The sequence below is a fragment of the Diceros bicornis genome, chromosome 28 (genome assembly GCF_020826845.1).
Source record: "Diceros bicornis minor isolate mBicDic1 chromosome 28, mDicBic1.mat.cur, whole genome shotgun sequence".
Classification (NCBI taxonomy): Eukaryota; Metazoa; Chordata; class Mammalia; order Perissodactyla; family Rhinocerotidae; genus Diceros; species Diceros bicornis.
Genome location: NC_080767.1, coordinates 4,841,269 through 4,864,618, shown reverse-complemented (window position 1 = coordinate 4,864,618; position 23,350 = coordinate 4,841,269). Strand labels below are relative to the sequence as shown.

The window sequence follows — 23,350 nt, the reverse complement described above, 5'->3', positions numbered from 1 at the left end:
TTTCATTCTCTCCTAGCCTGTAAAGTTTCTGCTGAGAAATCCTCTAAAAGCCTGATAGGAATTCCTTTGTAGGTTATTTTCTCTCTTGCTGCCTTTAATATTTTTCCTTTGTTGTTGACTTTTGCCAGTTTGACTAATACATGCCTTGGTGAAGATCTTTTTGCATTGATGTAATTAGGAGTTCTATTGGCTTCATATACTTGTAAGTCCAGTTCCTCCCCCAGGTTTGGGAAGTTCTCAGCTATTATTTCTTTGAACAAGCTCTCTGCTCCTTTCTCTCTCTCTTCTCCCTCTGGAATACCTGTAATCCTATGTTGCATTTCCCAATTGAGTTGGATATTTCTCAGAGAATTTCTTCGTTTCTTTTTAGTCTTAGTTCTCTCTCTTCTATTTGAAGGATTTCTATATTTCTGTCTTCTAAATTGCTAATTCTATCCTCTATAATATTAGCTCTGTTATTCAAAGACTTGGGATTTTTCCTTATCTCATTCATTGTGTTTTTCATCTCCCACATTGCTGATTGGTTTTTCTTTATAGTTTCAATCTCTTTTTGAAGAATTCCCTCTGCTCATTAATTTTGTTCCTGATTTCATTGAGCTGTCTTTTTGAGTTCTTTTGGAACTCGTTGAGTTTTTTTATGATGGCTATGTTGAATTCTCTGTCATTTAGATTATGGATTTCTGTGCCTTCAGGATTGATTTCTGGGTGTTAGTCTTTTTCCTTCTGGTCTGGAGTATTAATATACTTCTTCATACTATTTCATGGCATGGATTTGTCTCTTCTCATGGTGATGGTATCTGGTCACACATTCCACCTCCTGCCACAGGAGCTGTGTATTCTGAGCCCGCCATGACCCCTGTCAGCTGTGCCTGTCTGAGCCTGGGCCAGTGCTTGGGACTGCAGTGGCCCTGTGGGCTCTCCCACCAAATGGGAAAGTGATCACTCAGTGGCTCAGGGCTGCCATCTGCTCCCACAGTCCCAATGAGACGCACTTCCCCCTTTGCAGCTGCAGCAGTACTATGGGCATTTGCAGCAGCTGGGAACTTGTTCGCCCAGGTGCACAGATCTGCCGCCCTCTCCTCCTAGGTCACACCAGCTATTGTGCTTGGTGGGTGGGGCCTGCCCACTGGGTGCGAGCCTTGGCCACTCCCTGGGACTGCAGTGGCACTGTGTGCTCTCCCACCAGACGGGAAAGCGATCGTGCCGGGGCTCAGGGCTGCCATCACCTGTACGCACGCTTGCAGCGAGGCATACTCCCACACTCAGGGCTGCAGTGGTGCTATGGGCACTCAAGCTGGGAGAACAGTTGCACGCATGCACTGGGCTGCCTGGGGGCCAGAGGGTCGTCACCTACCTCCACTGGGGAGTGGTCTATCCACCTTTAGATATATAGCTGCTTGGGTGTCTTAGGGGTCTTGATGTGCTGTGTGGGTATTGTCCACTGATCAATGAATGTCCATTTAGTTGTAGTCATCAGTCCAGAAATCTGAGGCCACAGAAGTCAAAACCTTCACTTTTAAACCCTCAGATTTTGTTTCTGAGACGACAGGCATTAGCTATTGAGTCTAGGAAATGCGTAAGAGGGCCACTTCATATTTGTAGATTAACACATTGTTATTACAATGCAAACTGCCATTTCAGATGTGCACACTGAGGAATAATTCTAACATGGCCCCAAATACTATACCTTTATGACAGCTTAAAGAGCTAGCCACATTTTAAGATATGTGCACACTCTGCCCAAGTCTTTGCAGTTCAGTTTCATGTTTTAATGCCTCTTGTTTTATATACTCAGATTTAAAGGAATATGTATATGTTTCAACAATATTTTTCTGCTGATGTCTATATAAGAAGATTTTATGTTTATGTTTCACAAACTCAATACACTTTTTTTCTAATACAAAGCAGTGTGCAGAAGAGTCTCAGTTACATTCCAACTATCCTTGGTAGAACATGTCATTTGGAAAATCATGCTGCATGTCAACAAAGGGGACGTGGGCCTGGCACTAAGAGGCCATATTACTGCATACAAAGAACTGTTAATGGTATTGTTTGGCAGTGTTTTAAGTATATTACATACTAGCATGATAATTTGCTACATATGTGTTTACTGCATTTTAGTTTCCTTTTAGGGAAGGAGAAGTACTAGGAGATATGGTCAGAAACGTCTAGGATAGCCAAGTTATGTGAGACCTTGTAGTACAAGGTATAAGGACTTAGGATTTTATTTTGAGTTAGAAAAGAACCAATATTTTCAGAAGAGGAATGGCATGATCTGTCTGTATGTTTAAAAGGGTTATTCATGTTACTCTATGGAGAATAGAACGGGGAGGAGGTAGGGAAAGTTCACAGGAAAAGAGTGGAACTAAAGAAACCGGTTAGGAAGCTATTTCATTAGTCCAGGCTTTGGCTTGGATAGTAGTAGTGGAGATGATGTGAAGTAGTTAGATTTCATGCAAATTTTGAGAGTGGAGCCAACAGGATTTGCTAAGTGATCAAATGTGGGATATAAGTAAAAGAGAGGACTTGCAGATGATGCCAAGTTTTGGCCAGAGCAGCTGGTGAATAGGTCTGCCATTTACTGAAATTGGAGGAGGGGTATATTTGGAGGGAAAGATCAAGATCTTAGTTTTGGACATGTTATGTTTGAGATGCTAGTTAATATCTAAGTGATATTGAGTAGGTAGCAGGATATAGAAATGAAGATTTCCTTGGGGTGGGAGGTGGGAGAATCAGGGCTTGGAGATAGAAATTTTGGAATCATCAGCTTTATGGGACTAGTTGGGATTACTAAAGGAGTGAATATAGATAGAAAAGAGAAGTCTGAGGATTGATCTTTGGGACATTCCAACCTTTAGAAGTTGGGAAGATGAAACTCCTTCTACATGTATTAGCTAGTATTCTTCTGTAATGTAGAACTAGGTAGAACCAGGGCTGTTTGGTTGGGATAAATGCATGACAAATGGTAAGTGATAAAGGTAGTATAAATGCGGCAAATGGGACTGAGAAGTTACAGTCAGTGATGAAAGAAGTTTCTCTGAGGTCAAGCGAAGAAAAGGGTTTCAAGAAGGAGAGTGGGATCAGCTGGGTCAAATGCTGCCAATAGATCAAGAAAGATGAGGATTCAGAATTGACTCCTGAATTTTGCAGTGTAGTGGTCTCTGGGAACATGAGAGATAGTGTCTCTGCTTTACATCACCACCTTGCCCCTGTGGACCAAAAACACTAGCTGAGATTGTTGGCAGGTGCTCTGAAACTTCTCCACTTCCCACCACTGTTCAGCCTTGATCCCTTTGTGTTCCCTGGTTCTAAACTTTGGGCTCCATACCCTGACTTCAGTCCTCACTTTTGTTCTCTTCTCTTGATTTCACACATTTTTCTACTCTTCCCAGGCTGTTGTGCATCTCTTTTCGCTTACAATGCTTCTGATCTAGTTTGTTGCCCTGGTCCGAGCATCTCATGCCACCTCAAGTAGGGTTTGTAATTGTTTTTGGTGTGTCATGGACTCCTTTGATAATCAGATGAAGTTTGCAGGCTTCTTTCCAGGAGAATATTTTTAATTGCATAAAATAAAATATATGAGATTACAAAGGAAACCAATTATAGTGGAATGTAGTTATCAAAATATTAAAAACTAATTTGCGATAAAAATATATTTGCATCTTTATTCATGCATTAAGTAACATAGTCTAGCAGTGGGCCTAATAGCTATGGTAAATTCAAAGCAGCGATAGGTGTAAATGATATTTCAATGTACCTGTAGCAATTGTATTTTATGAAAATGTATGTGGTTTATTAGTGACAAAGTCATGGGTACTATCAAGACTAATGTGGTTTGTTGCTGTATTCATAATAGAATGAATTTTTACATTGCAGTTATAAGGTAATGAAAATAAAGATGAAATTTTATTCCCATGTAAGTCTTGGGTCCTGTGTTAAGAACCTAGAGTGAGAATTGTAATGCTGGTGTGAGCAGACCACTGACCAGGTCACCAGGTGGAAGAATAAGCCATGTCTGCCTGGAAGCATACTGTCACTTTATGCCCCTGGCACCTACCAGGCAACATTCCCCATAGGGGGAGAAGGATTCAGACATGGACTTTGTGCTTCGAGTAGTGGAGTGCCAGGATAGGTTCTTGAGCAGGAATAATAACTTCATAATGTATTTGAAAAAAATTGGAGAACTCATGGTAAACACTGTTATTTAATGTATGTTTGGCTTGTTCTCTGCTAGATTCTTTCAAGTTTCAAAAATTGGTCCCCTTGTTCTAGTATAGAAGGTTTCTTCTTTTGCTGTTGTGTACTGCTTTCTCTGATTAGCTTATCCAAAGCTGCCTTAAGACTTATGTTTTATTCTTCAGGAGTTCAGTTTGAGCAATCTGTCTGCGTCCTTTGTCTTACGGATCAGGGACAGCTGGAGAAGAAAGCTGGTGCTTGTGCGCGTCCATTGCTTCCAGGATTCCTCTGCACTGTTTTCCAGCAAAGGGCCCTTCCCTTAGTGGCAAAAGAGTGAGTTCTGATATTCAGGGCAAAAGATCAAAGAGAAACTCTGCCCATTTTTAAATTGGGTTGGGGGTCCTGCCCCGTGGCTTAGCGGTTGGGTGTGCACACTCAGCTACTGGCGGCCCGGGTTCAGATATGGGCGCGCACCGACACACCGCTTGTCCAGCCATGCTGAGGCGGCGTCCCACATACAGCAACTAGAAGGATGTGCAACTATGACATGCAACTATCTACTGGGGCTTTGGGGAGAAAAAGGGAAAAAAAGGAGGAGGATTGACAATAGATATTAGCTCAGGGCTGGTCTTCCTCAGCAAAAAAAGAGGAGGATTGGCATGGATGTTAGCTCAGGGCTGATCTTTCTCACAAAAAATAAAAAGAAAGTAAGTAAGTAAATAAATAAATAAATAGGGTTGTTTGTTTTCTTACTGTTGAGTTTTAAGAGTTCTTTGAATACTTTTGGATACCAGTCCTTTATCAGATATGCATTTTGCAAATATTTTCTCCCAGTCTGTTTCTTTGTCTTTTCATTCTCTTAACAGTGTCTTTCACAGAGCAGAAGTTTTTAATTTTTTTGTGTGTGTGAGGAAGAGCAGCCCTGAGCTAACATCTGTTGCCAATTCTCCTCTTTTTGCTGAGGAAGATTGGCCCTGGCTAACATCCGTCCTCATCTTCTGCTACCTTATATGGGATGCTGCCACAGCATGGCTTGACAGGCAGTGCGTCGGTCCGCGCCCAGCATCTGAACCCACAAACCCCGGGCCGCTGAAGCAGAGTGCACACACTTAACCACACCACTACACCACCCGGCTGGCCCCCCAGAAGTTTTTAATTTTAATGAAGTCCATCTCAATCGATTTTTTTTCTTTCATAGATTATGCTTTTGGTGTTGTATCTAAACACTCATTGTCACACCAAGGTCACTTAGATTTTCTCCCGTGTTATCATCTAGAAGTTTTATAGTCTTGTGTTTTATATTTTGGTCTATGATCTGTTTTGAGTTAATTTTTGTGAAACGTGTAAGGTCAGTGTCTAGGTATGTACACATATGTAGATGTCTCTTCATTTATTTATTTTTTTTTTTTTTTAAGAGTTTAAGATTTTATTTATTTATTTATTTTCCCCCAAAGCCCCAGTAGATAGTTGTATGTCATAGCTGCACATCCTTCTAGTTGCTGTATGTGGGACGCGGCCTCAGCATGGCCGGAGAAGCGGTGCGTGTGTGCATGCCCAGGATCCGAACCCGGGCCGCCAGCAGCGGAGCACGCGCACTTAACCGCCAAGCCGTGGGGCCGGCCCACTTCATTTATTTTTAATACTCTTTTTCATAAGAGATTTTTAAGTGGCTAAATAATGTATCTCAACCTTCGTCTTTCCAGCCATCATGGAGTTCGAGTTTTTGGCAATGGTCACAAGTGGTGGTCTCTCCCACAGTCATTACATAGTATTATGTGAACTATTACCAGCGTAATTTCATCTTTTCTTAAACTGTGTCCAGTAGAAACATATGTGACATGATACGTTAAATCCAAGGGTTTTGTGTAAGAATAGAATAATGTCTGTTTTGGTACCTCTTTGAAGGTATCTGATGTATACTTACAATCACTTCTTTTCACCAGTCTAACTTTACATGGTATTAGAGTAATAAGAACTGAAAGTATAATTTTTACTAACTCCTCTGTGAAACACATCTATCATATTTTTGACATAATAGTTTATGTCATGATTTGTTTTGTCATTCTAGTATCCCAGAAGATTTTAATATTTAGGGACATTATTGTACGTTCTTTCTTCCAAATCATGGATTTGGAATATGGTAAATGATAACTGATATCAGTACTAGAGGGAACTCTTTGGTTTATATTATTCTCATCCATAATTATACCTTCTTGGCAACTGTACCTCTCCATACCTCATTCTTCTAGAATTGTCAGCCAGTGGCAAAACTTAAGTTTATTAATAAGTTTATTTCTGAAAAATAGAGAAATAAATATTATCAAATGCTTTTGCAGCATCTTTTGATGTGATCAAACTTTTAAATATTGTTTATTACCCTAATACTTTGTTGATATATTTTCTTTTAGTGAATATGGTAAGGAATGAGGCTTAAACATGAGTAGATTATGGTGACAGACTATATGATATATGCTGTCACTATGCTGTTTATTCTGTGTATGCTACAATTTTATTTAGTATCTTTATTCTTGTGTTTGAGTGAGATTAATTTGTTTTCTTATTTTAATGCTTTTTATATTTTATAATCAATGTCGTATATAATGAGTTTGGAGACAACAGCTTATATGGTACATTAGGAGTAGTCACTGTCACTGTGATTATTGAATCTGCACATTTGAAGAAATTAATTGGTAAATCTGTCTAGTAAGGAGTTTTTTATCCTTTGTAGTTTTTAAATAATTTTCTCTGCTATTGCCAATTTAATTATTTTCTTTTTATGAATGCATAAGGGTAATATATGATAAAAGTCTACCTTTTAAACAAGTCTAAAAGTTATTTTAGTAAGTGTGAAATAAAAATGTTCAGTATCAAGAAAACATTGTGTCAAAGTTTATTTGACAGCATTCTTTCTCAGCAACAGATGGAATAAATGGACATCTGAATTGATTGCATCATAAATTTTACAAAATACAGTATTTGTCAGTGTAACTTCCACAGGGGTGGCAGTAGGATATCTTCTTAGGTTTAGCTGAACATTTGCACATGCAGACTGGTAAAACCACCGTAGAGCTCACTTGGCACCACTTTATTCAGAAGGCTATATGACAGAAACTGTAACTGGTCAGGAAGACAGTGGACTCCCTGCAGCAGTCCATTAGCAGTCCATACTTTCTGAAGTGCTCTTCTGACAGCTGAGGTTCAAAGAGATGACATCTGCCTTGAGTGGTGCAGAGAACTCTGTAGGCATAGTTTTCAGGATCCTCTGCAAAGGACACCCATAATTATGTCACCACACTCAGAGAAGCTCAAAAACATGGCTTCCTCCTGAGTGTCTATTGTACTTCCAGTCCAGGTGCAATTTACAATTTTGGTAATTTCTATCATAAGCAACGTTGCCAAGAAACATAGGTAGCATGCTGTCGTAATCAGGTTAACAGAGATTAACCCTAGGTCAAATTCTCATACATAAGGAGAAGGGGTTTTCTCATCTTTGGTCCACAACCATACCTGCTTAATTTTCATTTTATGGCTTCTTGTTTTAGTATCTTCTTTCAGAAGCTTTTTCTTACTCCAAGATTATTGTAAAAATCTACATTTTCTTTTAAAACTGGTTTCATTTTTTACATTTACATAGATCTTAGAGCCACCATTTTCCTTTTTTTTTTTTTTTATAATTTTATTTATTTATTTTTCCCCCAAAGCCCCAGTAGATAGTAGTATGTCACAGTTGCACATCCTTCTAGTTAGAACCACCATTTTCTGTATGGTGTGAGGTAGGAAACAAAACTTTACTTCAACTGTCTAATCAGTTCCAGTCATTTATTGGATAATCATTTTATTTTTGTATTGGTTAGAAATGTCACTCTTATCATAGAGCAGTTATTATTAGGAAATAGTTCTTCAAATTAACAAATGGTAATAACCTATTTATAATCTTATATGATTGTGTATTAGATTGTGTTATTTATATGCTGAGAATTCATAGGGTCAGTTTTTTTCTCAAAGTATGTGTAGTCTGACAAGGAGTATACTTTTTTTCTAAATAGATCTTTGCCTTATTGAAGGTTGTTCTGCTTATTTAGGTGGCCCTACTTTGAAAGACAACCACTCAGTAGAGTAGAAAGTGGCAAATTAGGGGTTTGAAGAATGGGGTTCTAGTTTTAGACCTGCCACTTCACTGACTGCTACTTTGTACAAGTCAGCCTGTCTGTTTTGTTTTGCTCAAACTGCAGAAATAATAATCCCTATCCTACCTACTACCAAGTATTGTTCAGGATTCAATGTGATAATGGATATAAAAGTACTTTTAATTGGTAAAGCAGTTTAAATGTAAGGAATTAACTGCATTTTAACTTTTCCTCCCTTTCTCTTATAGGTAGTGTTGGTGCTTCTTTTCAGTGCCAGTCCATCCATCACGACCACATTTGTCATGATGACAGTGACAAGGTGAGGTCCATGCTGATGTCTGCCTGGTGAAAATGCATGCTGTCCATACATTGCTGGGTTCACTGGTGTAACTCTGGACCTAGTGCCAGGAGAATGTGACTTGGGGGGCACAATGTTGAGATGCAGAAGGTCTTGCAGGTTTGTGTGTCAGATTATTAGATTGCTCCAGAAAACTTGAGGATAATTCCCCGGAGATGAGCTGGACTCTTGATAAACCTTCCATTTTCTTACCTTCATCCCTGTCCCTTCCTCTTTTCCTGCACAGCCTGGGTGGATTCTCTCACTCTCTTTTTTTCTTTTTGCAGGGAAAGATCCGCCCTGAGCGAACATCTGTTGCCAGTCTTGCTCTTTTTTTTCCCCCTCTCCAAAGCCCCAGTACATGATTGTATATCCTAGTTGTAGGTTGTTCTAGTTCTTCTCTGTGAGCCCCGCCACAACATGACTCTTCTCTCTCTCATTCCCCATGACTGGGAAGTGAACCCGGGCCACCGAAGTGGTGAGTGCCAAACTTTAACCACTAGGCCATCAGGGCTGGCTCTGGATTCTCTTTATATATGAACAAGTGCTCCCAAATGTGATAACTATCTCAGCAGTTGTGTCTTGTTTCTGATTTGAAATATCTCAGACATTCCAACTTTGTTTGTTTTTATAGCTGATTGTTGCTAGATTGTGGTTTCTTCTCATCTTTATTTTTTTTTTAAGCTCTGTTTCCAAAGCCCAATTTAAATGTTGAGGATTGAGAATGGAACCTGTCTGATTCATTGACAAGAAACCTACTTAGGGCCCGTTTTGTTTTGTTTTGTTTCTGTTTTAAATCAGGTCCAAACTCTTGGTGGTTTTGTTTCATTTTGGTGTTTTGCTTCTGTTCTTTTTATCTCTAAAGAAACCTGGTCTTTGGGGACTTTCCAGTGCTCATCAACACCCTTGATGGCCCAGCTGTTGCTGTGGATACATTAGTGGGCGTGGTGTTTGGAACATCTGGCTACTAATGTTGGATGGGCTTAAATTTAGTCTTTTCCATCATCAGTTTCCAGTGGGTTTTCTCCCATTTCCTGTGTCTTCTATGCAGGAATATGTCACTCCCTTGGTAGTTTCCCCAGGCTGACCAATCCAAATAATCTTTCTCTCTGCTCTTTTAATCAAGAGCCGCCTCCTTCATCCTGTTGGAGCTAGATCAAGAAGTTGGTTGATCATTGGGATTTTTCAGATGGCTGTCTTTGTTCTGTGTGTTGATCTCTCTGTCTTTGTGAGCTTTGCTCAGACAGATTTCAGTCTCTTTACAAAGAGTGGTATGCTTTTAGCTTTCCAGAGTCTGTTTTATTATTACAGTAATCCAGAGGCATGGGTTAAACATTTAACTTCTTTTAGAAGCAGGCCACTGAAAGAGACTTCTAGACTATATAGTTGGCCCTGTTACAGCACAAAGGGCATGATCTGCTCACCACAAGACAAAATCCAATCGTCAAGAGGCAAGACGTTGGAAAAGAAAGGGCAATTTATTACAGTTTGCTAGCAGGGGGGAAGATGGCCGACTAATGTCTCAAAGAACCATCTTACAGAATAAAGACTACAGGCCAGTTACATATAGAGGGCTGGTCCCAGGGTGGGGGCATCCATCTGATTACTGGGTGAAGGCATCTGGTCTCAGGGTAGGGACATCCGTCTGGTCTTAGTTCCTGGCAGTCCTTCGTTTTAATTGACATGCCTCAGAGACTGGAGCAATGCCCTATACCTTGATCTTTCAGTTGTCCTTGATGATGGCCATCAGCATAGACTTTCTACCTGGGGGTCATTGCATTCCTAAGGAACTCAAAAGAACACAGTTACCAACTTATAGCAGCTGGGAGGGGCCATAAAATCCAGAGTTAGTCAGAAGTCATTCTAAGTAACAATATAGTTTCTTTTCTACAATATGACTTCCCTTATGTCAACCTTGTGTATTGAGCCAATATCAGCTCCGTAAATTCAGTATACCACAGATTTTAGAAATGAGCATTTGAAAATAAGAGTGATGATAGAAGGAAAAGGCAAAATCAGTTTAGGTCAGTAATATTACAAACAATTGTGTTTTATAATTGTGAAGATGATTTGGGTTAACTTTTCCTTCCCCTGCTAAAATATAATATGCCTTTGTTCATTCGTTCATTTATGGTGGAGAAGCCAAACTGTTCTGTTCTGTCTCCAGGTTTAGAGTCTGGAGATGCAATTTCTGTTCACCTCTGCCAGATACTTTCCATCTACTTTTTAAAATGCTTTTCCTCCTAATTTCTGAATCTTTGTAGGATTGATTTCGTGCTTTTAGAAGATGGGATTTTTCCTGAAATAATGGGGAGAGGGAAGAGAAGTTGAAGGTATTTTGTCACTTGATTGGCAGATCAAAGAACTGTCAGGAACTGCTCTCCTCTCTCTCCTGCCTACCATAGATATACTTGTGATTGTTTCCCAGAGGGAAATGAAGAGAATGGATTAGGGTCCTTTGACTATGTATTTATAATTTATTCAACTGATTCAGTCAGCAAATAATATTTATTGATTGGCAGCTATGTGTGTAGGCACTTGGGGAATACATCAGGATATAAAACAAATAAAAGATCACTGTTTTTTTCATGAGTGTACAGCCTAACTGGGGGAGACAGACAATAAAAATAAACATAATATGTAAATTATGTAGTATGTTACAATAAGTGCAGTGGGTTAAAGAAAATGTAGAGCAGACTATATGGACTACCAAGAGTTGGATGTTACAGATTGAAGCTTTGAATAGGATCATCAGGCGTCATTCTGGGGAGGAGAGTGGTGGATAACGTGTTTAAAAATCAGATGTGTATGTTTGCAACAGCTTCTGACTACTTTCTTTCTATAAGAAATGGATATTGGTTTTGCAAAACGAACCTGCTGCCTGATACATACCACTTGGATGTGTGTGTGTATACACACACACACACACACATACACACATTCTCTCTCTCTCTCTCACTGAGAATTGAAGGGATTGTAGAGTACAGCTAATCCAACCCTCTTTTTTTTTTCTTTTGGTGAGGAAGATTGGCCCTGGGCTAACATCTGTGCCCATCTTTCTCTATTTTGTGTGTGGGGCACCACCACAGCATGGCTTGATGAGCAGTGCATAGGTCTGCGCCCAGGATCCGAACCTGCGAACCCTGTGCTGCTGAAGCAGAGTACCCGAACTTAACCACTATGCCACCAGGCTGGCCCCTCCAACCCTCTTTTTAAAGATTTTATTTATTTATTTTCCCCGCAAAGCCCCAGTAGATAGTTGTATGTCATAGTTGCATATCCTTCTAGTTGCTGTATGTGGGACGCGGCCTCAGCATGGCCGGAGAAGCGGTGTGTCAGTGCGCCCCCGGGATCCGAACCTGGGCCACCAGCAGCGGAGCGCACGCACCTAACCGCCAAGCCACGGGGCCGGCCCCAACCCTCTTTTTAAAATAAACTTGGAAGCTGTTACCCCAGTGGGAGGAATGACTTATTCAGGAGTCACCCTGCAGTGCTGGGGCTAGACCAAATCTTCTATCCTCAATACGAGTCATGTAAAAGAATTGCTTAACTGTTCTGAACACATTGTTAAAACACATGTTGATGCTTTGCTTATTATCCTCACTTAACTTCCAGGCATGGTCCATTTCTCAGATTTGGAAACAAAAGGTAATTTTTCTTAAAAGTTGCCTCAATTTTAACTAATCCACATGTGACTGGGGTGGGGGTGGAACCAGGGGTCAGGCAAGGAGAAAGAGGACCAATCCATTTATTGGGCCCCCTTCTACAGCTTTGGAAATGGTGACAGGTCCCTAAATTCCGTGGCTTTGCCTGTTCTCCAACTCACGTTTCTCTGCTGATGTACATCAGCTTGTAGCCTATAGTGCTGGAAAGAGCTGATTCCAGGCCTGAGGTTTACCATTGAATACTGTGAGTTGCAGATTCTCATATTACCAGTTTATACTGGATACAGCAATTCATACACAAGCCCTCTAGCAGTATTTTTATATGCATTCGTAGTGCCATAATCCATAATTTCCAGGTAGCCAACACTTTATGTATTTATTATATATTTGAGTATTTATTACAGTTGTGCCGCATAATGATGTTTCAGTCAACGATGGACTGCATATACGACAGTGGTCCCATAAGATTGTAATGGAGGTGAAAAATTCCTACTGCCTAGTGACATCGTAGCCATCATAATGTCATAGCCATCATAATGTTGTAGTGCAGTGCATTACTCGTGTGTGGTGATGCCGGTGTAAACAAACCTACTGTGCCCCCAGTTATATAAAAGTATACCACATACAATGATATACACTACATAATACTTGATAATGAAGAACTCTGTTACTGGTTTATGTATTTACTATACTATATGTATATATTTTTTTGTGTGTGAGGAAGATCAGCCCTGAGCTAACATCCATGCTAATCCTCCTCTTTTTGCTGAGGAAGACTGGCTCTGAGCTAACATCTGTTGCCAGTCCTCCTCCTTTTTTTTTTTTTTTTTTTTGACCCCCAAAGCCCCAGTAGATAGTTGTATGTCATAGCTGCACATCCTTCTAGTTGCTGTATGTGGGACGCGGCCTCAGCACGGTCAGAGAAGCGGTGTGTCGGTGCGCGCCTGGGATCCGAATCCAGGCCACCAGTAGCAGAGCGCATGCACTTAACCGCTAAGCCACGGGGCCGGCCCTATATTATATATTTTCGTGTTACTTTAGAGTGTACTCTTTCTACTTACTAAAAAGAAAAAGTTTACTGTAAAACAGTATGCTATGTTAACATTGTTCGGTAGCAGCCTCATACGTCTCGTGTTTACTGCATCTCTGGATCACATCATTTCTCTTGTGCCTGTTTTTATCTCGTGTTGTTTTGTTCATCCTAGCTCCTAAGCATACAAAATCCACTGTTAATGTTGCCAGTAAAAGGCTACGTGGAGTGATTAACCTGGAAATGAAATTAAAAGTGATTAAGGGGGCCGGCCCCGTGGCCTAGCGGTTAAGTGCGTGCGCTCCGCTGCTGGCGGCCGGGGTTCGGATCCCGGGCGCGCACCGACGCACTGCTTCTCTGGCCATGCTGAGGCCACGTCCCACATCCAGCAACTAGAAGGATGTGCAGCTATGACGTACAACTATCTACTGGGGCTTTGGGGGAGAAAAATAAACAAAAATTAAAAGTTAAAAAAAAAAATTTAAGGTGATTAAGGACTCTGAAGGTGGAAAATCAGTGATAGTTAATGCTCACCAGTAAGACATGTCCCATTCACCATAGCTATTATGATCTTGAAGAACAAGAACCAAGTAACAGATGCTGTTAAAGGATCTGCTTCATTGAAGGCACTGCGACTAACAAAAGTTCAGGAAGGGCCTATATTAAACATGGAGAAACTTCTAATGACCGGAAGAAACTTTTAATGACTGGATTGAAGACCAGACACAGAAACATCTCTCTCACCACCATGACAATCATGGCCAAAGCAAAAAGTTTGCAATGTTGAAAGAAAATACTGGACCTAACTTATGATGCTGAATTTACTGCCAGCTTTAGGCGGTTTAAATGATTCAAGAATCATTATTACATAATGTGAAAGTGAGTGATGAGTCTGTGAGTGCTGATGTGAAAGCAGCTGAAGAATTTTTGGAGACTATGTATAAGCTGATTGTGGAGGAAAATTACTTGCCAGAGCAAATATTCAGTATGGATGAAATCTCTCTGTTCTGGAAATGGATACCTGAAAGGACTTTCATCCATAAGGAGGCCAAGTCAATGCCAGGTTTCAAGGCTTTCAGGACAGCATAACAGTCTTGCTTGGGGGCAATGATGCAGGCTACAAATTGAAACCCTTTGTGATCTGGCACAGTGAGAACCCCAGGGCCTTCATGCATATCAGTAAGCACACACTGCCAGTGTTCTACAGGAGCAATAGGAAGTCATAGATGACCTAGCTTCTCTTCCAAGATGCCCTCCTGAATTGCTGTGCCAGTGAAATGGAGAAGTACTACTTGGAGAATAACATACCTTTCAAGATTTAGCTTATTTTTGATAATGCTCCCAGACACCCTCCTTTTATTGGTGATCTTCATCCCAATATCAAAGTGGTGTTTCTCCCTCCAAATGCTACCTCTTTGATCCAACCAGTGGATCAAGGAGTTATAGCAGCTTTTAAGGCCTACTACCTGAGGAGCGTCTTTGCCCAAACTTGCTGCACTGAGGAAGACACTGATGCAATTCTGGAAGGATTATAACATTTATGACTGCATCAAGAATTTTGCTTGAGCTTGGGGTGGTGTCACCAAGGAGTGTATGAATGACATCTGGAAGAAGACACTTGAGGTTTGTCCGTTACTTCAAAGGATTTGGCATTGAGATGGCATTTGCTGTTGAGATGGCAAACAACTTTAACCTGGGCGTGGATGACTATGACATTGAGGAGCTCTCAGAGGTGGTTCCTGAGGAACTGACTAATGAGGAGTTGCTGGAACTAGAACAGGAATGCATAGCTGAAGAAGAGGCAAGAGAAAAGGAAACTACAAGAGAAGAAAAAGAAGAACTCCCAAGAAAATTCGCAATGAAGAGTTTATCAGGAGCTTTTGCAGACCTCAACAAACCCTTTAAAAAGTTTAAAAACATGGACCCCAACACCGAAAGGTTTTCATTAATAGAGAGGAATGTTCGTGGTGCGTTATCTGCTTACAGGCAAATCTATGATGAAAAAAAAGAAACAAACCAGGGAAACCACCCTGGACATATTTCTCAAAAGAATGACATCTCCTTAAGAAGAGCCTCAGGCAGGTCCTTTAGGAGGTATTCCAGAAGAAGGCATTGTTATCATAGGAGAAGATAGCTCTATGCATGTTACTGCCCCTGAAAACCTTCCAGTGGGACAAGACATGGAGGTGGAAGACAGTAATACTGATGATCCTGACCCTGTGTAGGCCTGGGCTAATGTGTGTGTTTATGTCTTAGTTTTTAACAAAAAAGTTTTAAAAAATAAAAAAAAAAATTTTTTTTAAATAGAAGAAAGCTTATAGAATAAGGATATAAAGAGTACATTGTACAGCTGTACAGTGTGTTTGTGTTTTAAGCTAAGTAGTAATAATTTTATTTATTTATTTATTTTCCCCCCAAAGCCCCAGTGGATAGTTGTATGTCATAGCTGCCCATCCTTCTAGTTGCTGTATGTGGGACGCGGCCTCAGCATGGCCGGAGTAGCAGTGCGTTGGTGCGCGCCAGGGATCCGAACCTGGGCTGCCAGTAGTGGAGCACGCGCACTTAACCGTTAAGCCACGGGGCCAGCCCTAAGCTAAGTAGTATTACAGAAGAGTCAACAAGTTAAAAAATAAGGGGCCAGCCCTGTGGCGTAGTGGTTAAGTTCATATGCTCCAGTTTGGCGGCCTGGGGTTCATGGGTTTGGATCCCGGGCGTGGACCTTTGCACCACTCATCAAGCCATGCTGTGGCGGCGTCCCATGCACAAAGTAGAGGAAGATGGGCACAGATGTTAGCTCAGGGCCGCTCTTCCTCAAGCATAAAAGAGGAAGATTGGCACAGATGTTAGCTCAGGACCGATCTTCCTCACACACACAAAAAAAAGTTAAAAAGTTAAAAAGTTTATAAAGTAAAAATGTGACAGTGAGCTAAGGTTAATTTATTATTGAAGAAAGAAATTTTTTTAATAAATGTAGTGTAGCCTAAGTCTACAGCGTTTATAAAATCTACAGTAGTATACAGTGATGTCCTAGGCCTCCATATTCACTTACCACTCACTCACTGACTCACCCAGAGCAACTTACAGTCCTGGAAGCTCCACTCGTGGTAGGTGCCCTGTACACGTGTACCATTTTTTAATCTTTTATACCATATTTTTACTGTACCTTTTCTATGTTTAGATACATAAATACTTACCATTGCGTTACAGTTATCTACAGTATTCAGTACAGTAATGTGCCATACAAGTTTGTAGCCTAGGAGCAATAGGCCATATGTACCATATAGCCTAGGTGTGTAGTAGGCTAGGTTTGTGTAAATACACAATATGGGGCCGGCCCCGTGGCTTAGCGGTTAAGTGCGCGCGCTCCGCTGCTGGCGGCCTAGGCTCGGATCCCGGGCCTGCACCGACGCACCGCTTCTCCGGCCATGCTGAGGCCGCGTCCCACGTACAGCAACCAGAAGGATGTGCATCTGTGACATACGACTATCTACTGGGGCTTTGGGGGAAAAATAAATAAAATTTAAAAAAAAAGTTTATTAAAAAAATAATAAATAAATACACAATATGATGTTCACACTACAATGAAATCGCCTAATGATGCATTCCTCAGAACATGTCCCCGTCGTTAAACAGTGCATGACTGTATTTACCAAGCACTCTTCTAGCCATTAGAGACACTGCATTGAACAACAGATAGGAGTCCTTACTCTTACGAAGCTTGTTTTCTGTAAGTGGGTTAGGGAGATGGCGAGACAGTAAATAAAGATACTGTTAATTGGTCATTTGTGCTATGAAGAATAATAAATCAGGGAAGGGGTATAGGAGTATTGAGAGAAGATTGCTTCCCAAACCTGGTAGTGATAACACCCTTTGAAATAGGAGTTGTTTTATCCACATTCATAGGTGAGGAATGTGAGACATAGATAAGTAATTTGCCCCAGGTTACCCAGGTAGTAAGTAGTAAAACTGAGATTCAAACCCAAGCTGCCTAGCTCCAGAGTCTGACTCTACTATCTGAAGAAATCCATTCCTATTTTAGCTTCACTCACTCAACTATGATGTGCTCAGAGAAAAAGATATCTGCAAGTGGGGAGGGCCCTGGTGAATCACAGGGAAACTAAGTCAGTTGGCTGGCCGTCTCTGTCAGTTTTTCTTGCCCAGATCCTTTTGGCCTCCATTCTGATTCATGACTATTTGTTACTCCAGGCTCCTCTAACTTGACACCTGTACCCTGCTTCATAGTCAGAATTCTGTGGTTTTTTATAAGAACTCTCACGTTGTTTGTTGCCATATTGTGATTATCAAATGTGATGGTTATGTAAAAGTACTTTAAAAGCATAAAGTATAACACAAAAATGTGATTGTGATAGCATCTTTATGTTTCACCTAGATGTTGAAATTAACCCAACTCAGCTAGTGTTCAGAATAGTCTCCTTGTCATCGTGAGAACAAGCTTGGGGGGCGGGGAGGGAATAGGTCTGTCTAGAGGATGAGATACAATATTGCACAATTTGATAAAAAGAAACTATTCCTTCAGGTGAGATGAAGTAATTTGTAGCCTCAATGGTATATTTTTTTCCAGAGTGGCCCGGTACACTTCCAGGAAGGCTGGCCATTTGAAAGAGGGAAATGGGAGAATTCTTTCTAAACTGCGTGTATGTAAGTGGCTACTCAGAGCAGAAGTCTTTTCTGGGCAGAATTTCCTTGTGCTAGCCTTAGAGCCATTTGTCACAGACGAAGGCATCAGTTCAGTCTGTGTATAGATAATCCCTTGCAGACTCTTTTCAGGGAAGGTGGGAAATGTGTTACTGGTTTTTCTACCATGACCATATACTTCTTTATACGTCTTGATCTTTTAAATTTATTTATTTTTTAAAATTGCATGTTGGATTGTAAAAAGATATACAGTACTACCTTTCATCCTTCTCCCTGGAAGTAACAATTGTAATTTTAGTATTAACAGGATTTTTTTTTTTTTTTTTTTTGCTGAGGAAGATTGGCCTTGAGCTAACGTCTGTGCTAATCTTCCTCTTTTTGCTTGAGGAAGATTTGCCCTGAGCTAACATCTGTGCCAGTATTCCTCTACTTTGTATGTGGGTCACCCCACCACAGCATGGCCGCTGACAAGTGGTGTAGGTCTGTGCCCAGGAACCGAACCCGGGCCGCCAAAGCAGAGCGCGCCAAACTTTGACCACTAGGCCATGGGGTCAGACCCTTAACATGATTTTTTAAAGCTATATTTGTATAAAATATTTTTCACCTTTGCAAACAGTGGTTTTTGGTATCTTCAAAGAGATGTACAACTATCCCCACCATCTAATTTTAGAATGTTTTTGTCATCCCCCCTCAAAAACTCATATCCATTAGCAGTCACTCCCCATTGTTCCTTTCCCCAGGCTCCTGGCAACCACTAGTTTTTCTGTCTCCATGAATTTGCCTGTTCTGCACATTTCATGTAAATGGAATCACACAATATGTGGCTTTTTGTGTCCAGCTTCTCTCACTTAGCATGATGATTTCAAGGTTCATTCATGTTGTAGCATGAATCAGTACTCCGTTCCTTTTTTATGGGTGAATAATATTCCATTGTATGGCTCTAACACATTTTGTTTATCCATTTACCAGTTAATAGATATTCAGTTCCATATTTTGGTTATTATGAGTAATGTTGTAATGAACATTTTCGTGTAAGTATCTTTTTGTTTAGTTGGTCCCATGACAGATTTTTGTTTGACATTTTGAGGAACTGCCAAACTGTTTTCCAAACTGGCTTCACTGTTTTGCATTCTAGCCAGTGCATGAGGGTTCCGCTTTCTTCACATCCTTGCCAGTAGTTTTTGATTGTTTTTTAAATTACAGCCATTGTAGTGAGTGTGAAGTGGCATCTCATTGGAGTTTTAATTTGCATTTCTCTAATGACTAAGTATGCTGAGCATCTTTTTATATGCTTCTTGGCTATTCCTAACCCTTCTATGGTCGGTTAAAAAAAAAAGTCAGTTAAAGATCTCTTTCATTGTTCTTGCCCCAGGTGCTTTAAAAAAAAATCAATCAAATCTCCCCAGGTCCCTAATTGTTGTTATACGTGTCCATTATGGAAATTTGGGGAAGTACATAGAAATAGACTGTGTCATAAGTAAACTCACCATCTTTCAGTAGGTAACCACTCTTAAGCATTTTTCCTTCAAATTTTTCTTTGCATTCTCTGCATGGTTAAAATAAAACTAAATTGTTCTGATTATCAATGGCAGTGTAATTAATTACCCTAAAACTGAGTGGTGCAAAGCATATCTTTTAGTATCTTTCATGGTTCTGGGGTTTCCTGCGCTCAGCTGGGTGGCTCTTGCTTGGAGTTTCTAATCCACTGCAGTCAAACAGCAGCTGAGGGTGGAGTCATCTTGAAGTCCTCACTCACATGTCTGATGGTTGATGCTGGCTGTCAGCTGGGACTTCACTTGGGGCCCTCAGCCTGAGCACCTACGTGTAGCGTGGGCTTCCTCAGAGCATGGCAGCTTGATTCCAAGAGTGACTGTCCCAGGAGGACCAGACAGATGCTGTGTGGCCTTTTATGACCTAACTTCAGAAGTTACAAAGCATCACTTCCACCGCAGTCACAGGCCTGCCGAAATTCAGGAGGAGAGGGAATATCAATCCCACCCCTGGGGAGGAATGTCAGCATAACAAGAAGAGAAGGGTGGGAAGGGTGGGAGAACTTATCATGGCCATCTTGGAAAATAAAATCTGCATACTATGTATACATGAAACATCAGTTAAAATGGCTGCTTAATGTTCCACCATAAGGACACATGGTCATTTATTTAACCTGTCTTTAATTGTGGAGCTTTAGATCATTTAAAAAAACTATTATGCATTTATTCATTCAGCAAATATTTATTAAGTGCCTACTATGTGCCAGGCACTATTGAGTCCCCAGGATACAGTGGTGAAAAGAATGACAAGGGAGGTCCTTGTTCTTCTGGTACTTATTTTTTGTGGAAGGGGCAGAAAATGAACTGTATATGTAAACCAGTGAATAATTAGATACTGTAAGTGGTTGGCAAGTAATTGGGCTGTTGGCTACTCTAGATTAGGTGTTAGGGAAGCCCTTTAAGAAGGTGACACTTAGGCTAAAATCTGAATAAGAAGGACCAAATTGGGCGTGGCCCCGTGGCCAAGTGGTTAAAATTCCGCTTCGGCAGCCTGGGTTCATGAGTTCAGATCCCAAGCGCGGACCTGCTCCACTCACCAGACATGCTGTGGAGGTGTCCGACGTATAAAGTAGAGGAAGATTGGCACAGATGTTAGCTCAGGGCTAATCTGCCTCAAGCGAAAAAAAAAACAGGAAGATTGGCAACGGATGTTAGCTCAGGGCAAATCTTCCTCAGAAAAAAAAAGAAGAAGGAACAAATCATGAAAATCTGGGCCATGAGGAGAACATTTTAGGGAGAGGAAACAGTGCAAAGGCCCTAAGTCTAGAAAGATTAAGCAAACTGAAGGAAGGCTGATGTGCATAGCAGAGTGGATGAGAGTGGAGGTAATGTGAAATGAGGTTGAAGAGGTAGGCATAGGCCAGATCATGTAGATCTTGGTAAGCCAGGGAAAAAAGTTTAAATTTTATTCTGCTTGTAATGGGAAGCCTTTGGAAAGTTTTAAGCAAAGGAACAACATGATCTGGTTTATATGTATATATGTGTATATTTTGTGTGTGTGTGTGAGGAAGATTAGCCCTGAGCTAACATCTGATGCCAATCCTCCTCTTTTTTTTTTTTTTTTTTTGTGAGGAGATCAGCCCTGTGCTAACATCTGCCAATCCTCCTCTTTTAGTTGAGGAAGACAGGCCCTGGGCTAACATCCGTGCATGCCCATCTTCCTCCACTTTATATGGGACGCTGCCACAGCATGGCTTGACAAGCGGTGCGTCGGTGCGCACCCAAGATCCGAACCGGCGAACCCCTGGCCGCCGCAGCGGAGTGCGCGTTGTGCCGCCAGGCTGGCCCCAATCCTCCTCTTTTTGCTGAGGAAGATTGGCCCTGGGCTAACATCCGTGCCCATCTTCCTCTACTTTATATGGGATGCTGCCACAGCATGGCTTGATAAGCAGTGCGTTGGTGTGCGCCCGGGATCTGAACCTGCGAACCCCGGGCCGCCAAAGCAGAGCACGTGCACTTAACCTCTGAGCCACTGGGCCAGCCCCTCTGGTTTATATTTTTAAAACATCTCTTTTGCTGCTGTGATGAGATTTTTTTTTTTTTCAGTGAGGAAGATCAGCCCTAAGCTAACACCTATGCCAATCCTCCTCATTTTTTGCTGAGGAAGACTGGCCCTGAGCTAACATCTATGCCTATCTTCCTCCACTTTATGTGGGACACCGCCACAGCATGGCCTGACAAGCGGTGCCTCTGCGCACCCAGGATCCGAACCCGGGCCACCAGCAGTGGAGTGCACGCACTTAACCGCTACGCCACAGGGCCGGCCCCGAGATTTTTTATAATTGTGGTAAAATACAGCTAACATAAAATTTATCTTAACTATTTTTAAGCGTACAGTTCAGTAGTGTTAAGTACCTTCATATTGTTGTGCAGCCATCTCCAGAACTGTTTTTTCTTGCAAAACGGAAACTGTATCCATTAAACAATAACTCCACATTCTCCTTCACCCCCAGCCCTGGCAATCACCATTCTGCTTTCTGTCTCTGTGAATTTGTGTGTTCTATGTACCTCATATAAGTGGAGTCATACAATATTTGTCTTTTTGTGCCTGGCTTATTTCACTTAGCATAATCTTGTCAAGGTTCATCTATATTGTAGCGTGTGCCAGAATTCCCTTCCTTTTAAAAGCTGAGTAATAGTCCATTGTGTGTTTATAACACATTTTGTTTATCCATTCATCCAAGGATAGACACTTGGATTGCTTCCATGTTTTGGCTATTGTGAATAATGCTGCTAGGAACATAGGTGTGCAAATATCTCTTTGAGACTCCACTTTCAGTTCTTTTGGGTGTATACTCAGAAGTGGATCATTTCTGTTTTTAATGTTTTAAGGAACCACTATAGTGTTTTCCAAAGTCGCTGCACTATCCTACATTCCTGCCAACAGTGCACAAGGATTCTAATTTTTCCACATCTTTGCAAACACTTTTTTTTTTAATGGTAGCCATCCTAATAGTTATGAAGTAGTATCTCATTGTGGTTTTGATTTGCATTTCACTACTGATGAGTGATGTTGAGCGTCTTTTCATGTGCTTGTTGGCCATTTGTGTATCTCTTTGGAGAAATATCTATTCAAATCCTTTGCCCATTTTTTAATCAGGTTTTGGTTTCTGTTCAGTTGCAGGAGTTCTTTATATATTCTGTGTATTAACCCCTTATCAGACATATGATTTACAAATATTTTCTCCCATTCTGTAGGTTGCCTTTTCACTCTGGTGATTGTGTCCTTTGCACAGAAGTTTTTATTTTGAAGTAATCCAATTAATTTTTTTCTCTGTCTCAGGACAGACGTTGCCTGTCTTTTTGGTGTCATATCCAAGAAATCATTGCCAAATACAGTGTCATGAAGCTTTTCTTCTATGTTTTTTCCTAAAAGTTCTACAGTTTTACTTCTTATGTTTAGGTCTTTGACTCATTTTGAGTTAATTTTTGTCTATAGTGTAAGGTAAGGAGGTCTGTCTTTATAGTTTTGCATATGGATATCCAGTTTTCCCAACACTGTTGTTAAAAAGAGTGTTCTTTTCTCATTGAATTGTCTTGGGACCCTTGTATGTCATTTGATCATATATGTACAGGTTTATTTGTGGGCTCTCTCTTCTATTCCATTGGTCTATATGTCTGTCCTTATGCCAGTACCACAGTGTTTTGATTACTGTAGCTTTGTAATAAGTTTTGAATGATCTGTTTGTTGAGCCTAGATTACTAGTGTAGAATTGAATCAAAGGATATGAATATTTTTCAGCCTTTGTCTCTCTTGATGTATTTTTTCACACATTCATGTGCATCAGTTTATGCTTCCATGAGAATGC

The 23,350-nt window shown here is 40.8% G+C and overlaps 1 protein-coding gene across 5 annotated transcripts in view; it reads left to right on the top strand.

The window, feature by feature from the left end:
- Positions 1–23,350, top strand: part of RNF38 (ring finger protein 38) — a 175,242-nt gene that overhangs the window by 74,070 nt on the left and 77,822 nt on the right. For all 5 annotated transcript variants that reach the window (XR_009215858.1, XM_058523529.1, XM_058523528.1 and 2 more), the window contains exon 2: positions 8,552–8,622. The gene's annotated coding sequence lies outside the window, so the exon portion shown is untranslated. The remainder of the gene's footprint in view (positions 1–8,551; positions 8,623–23,350) is intronic.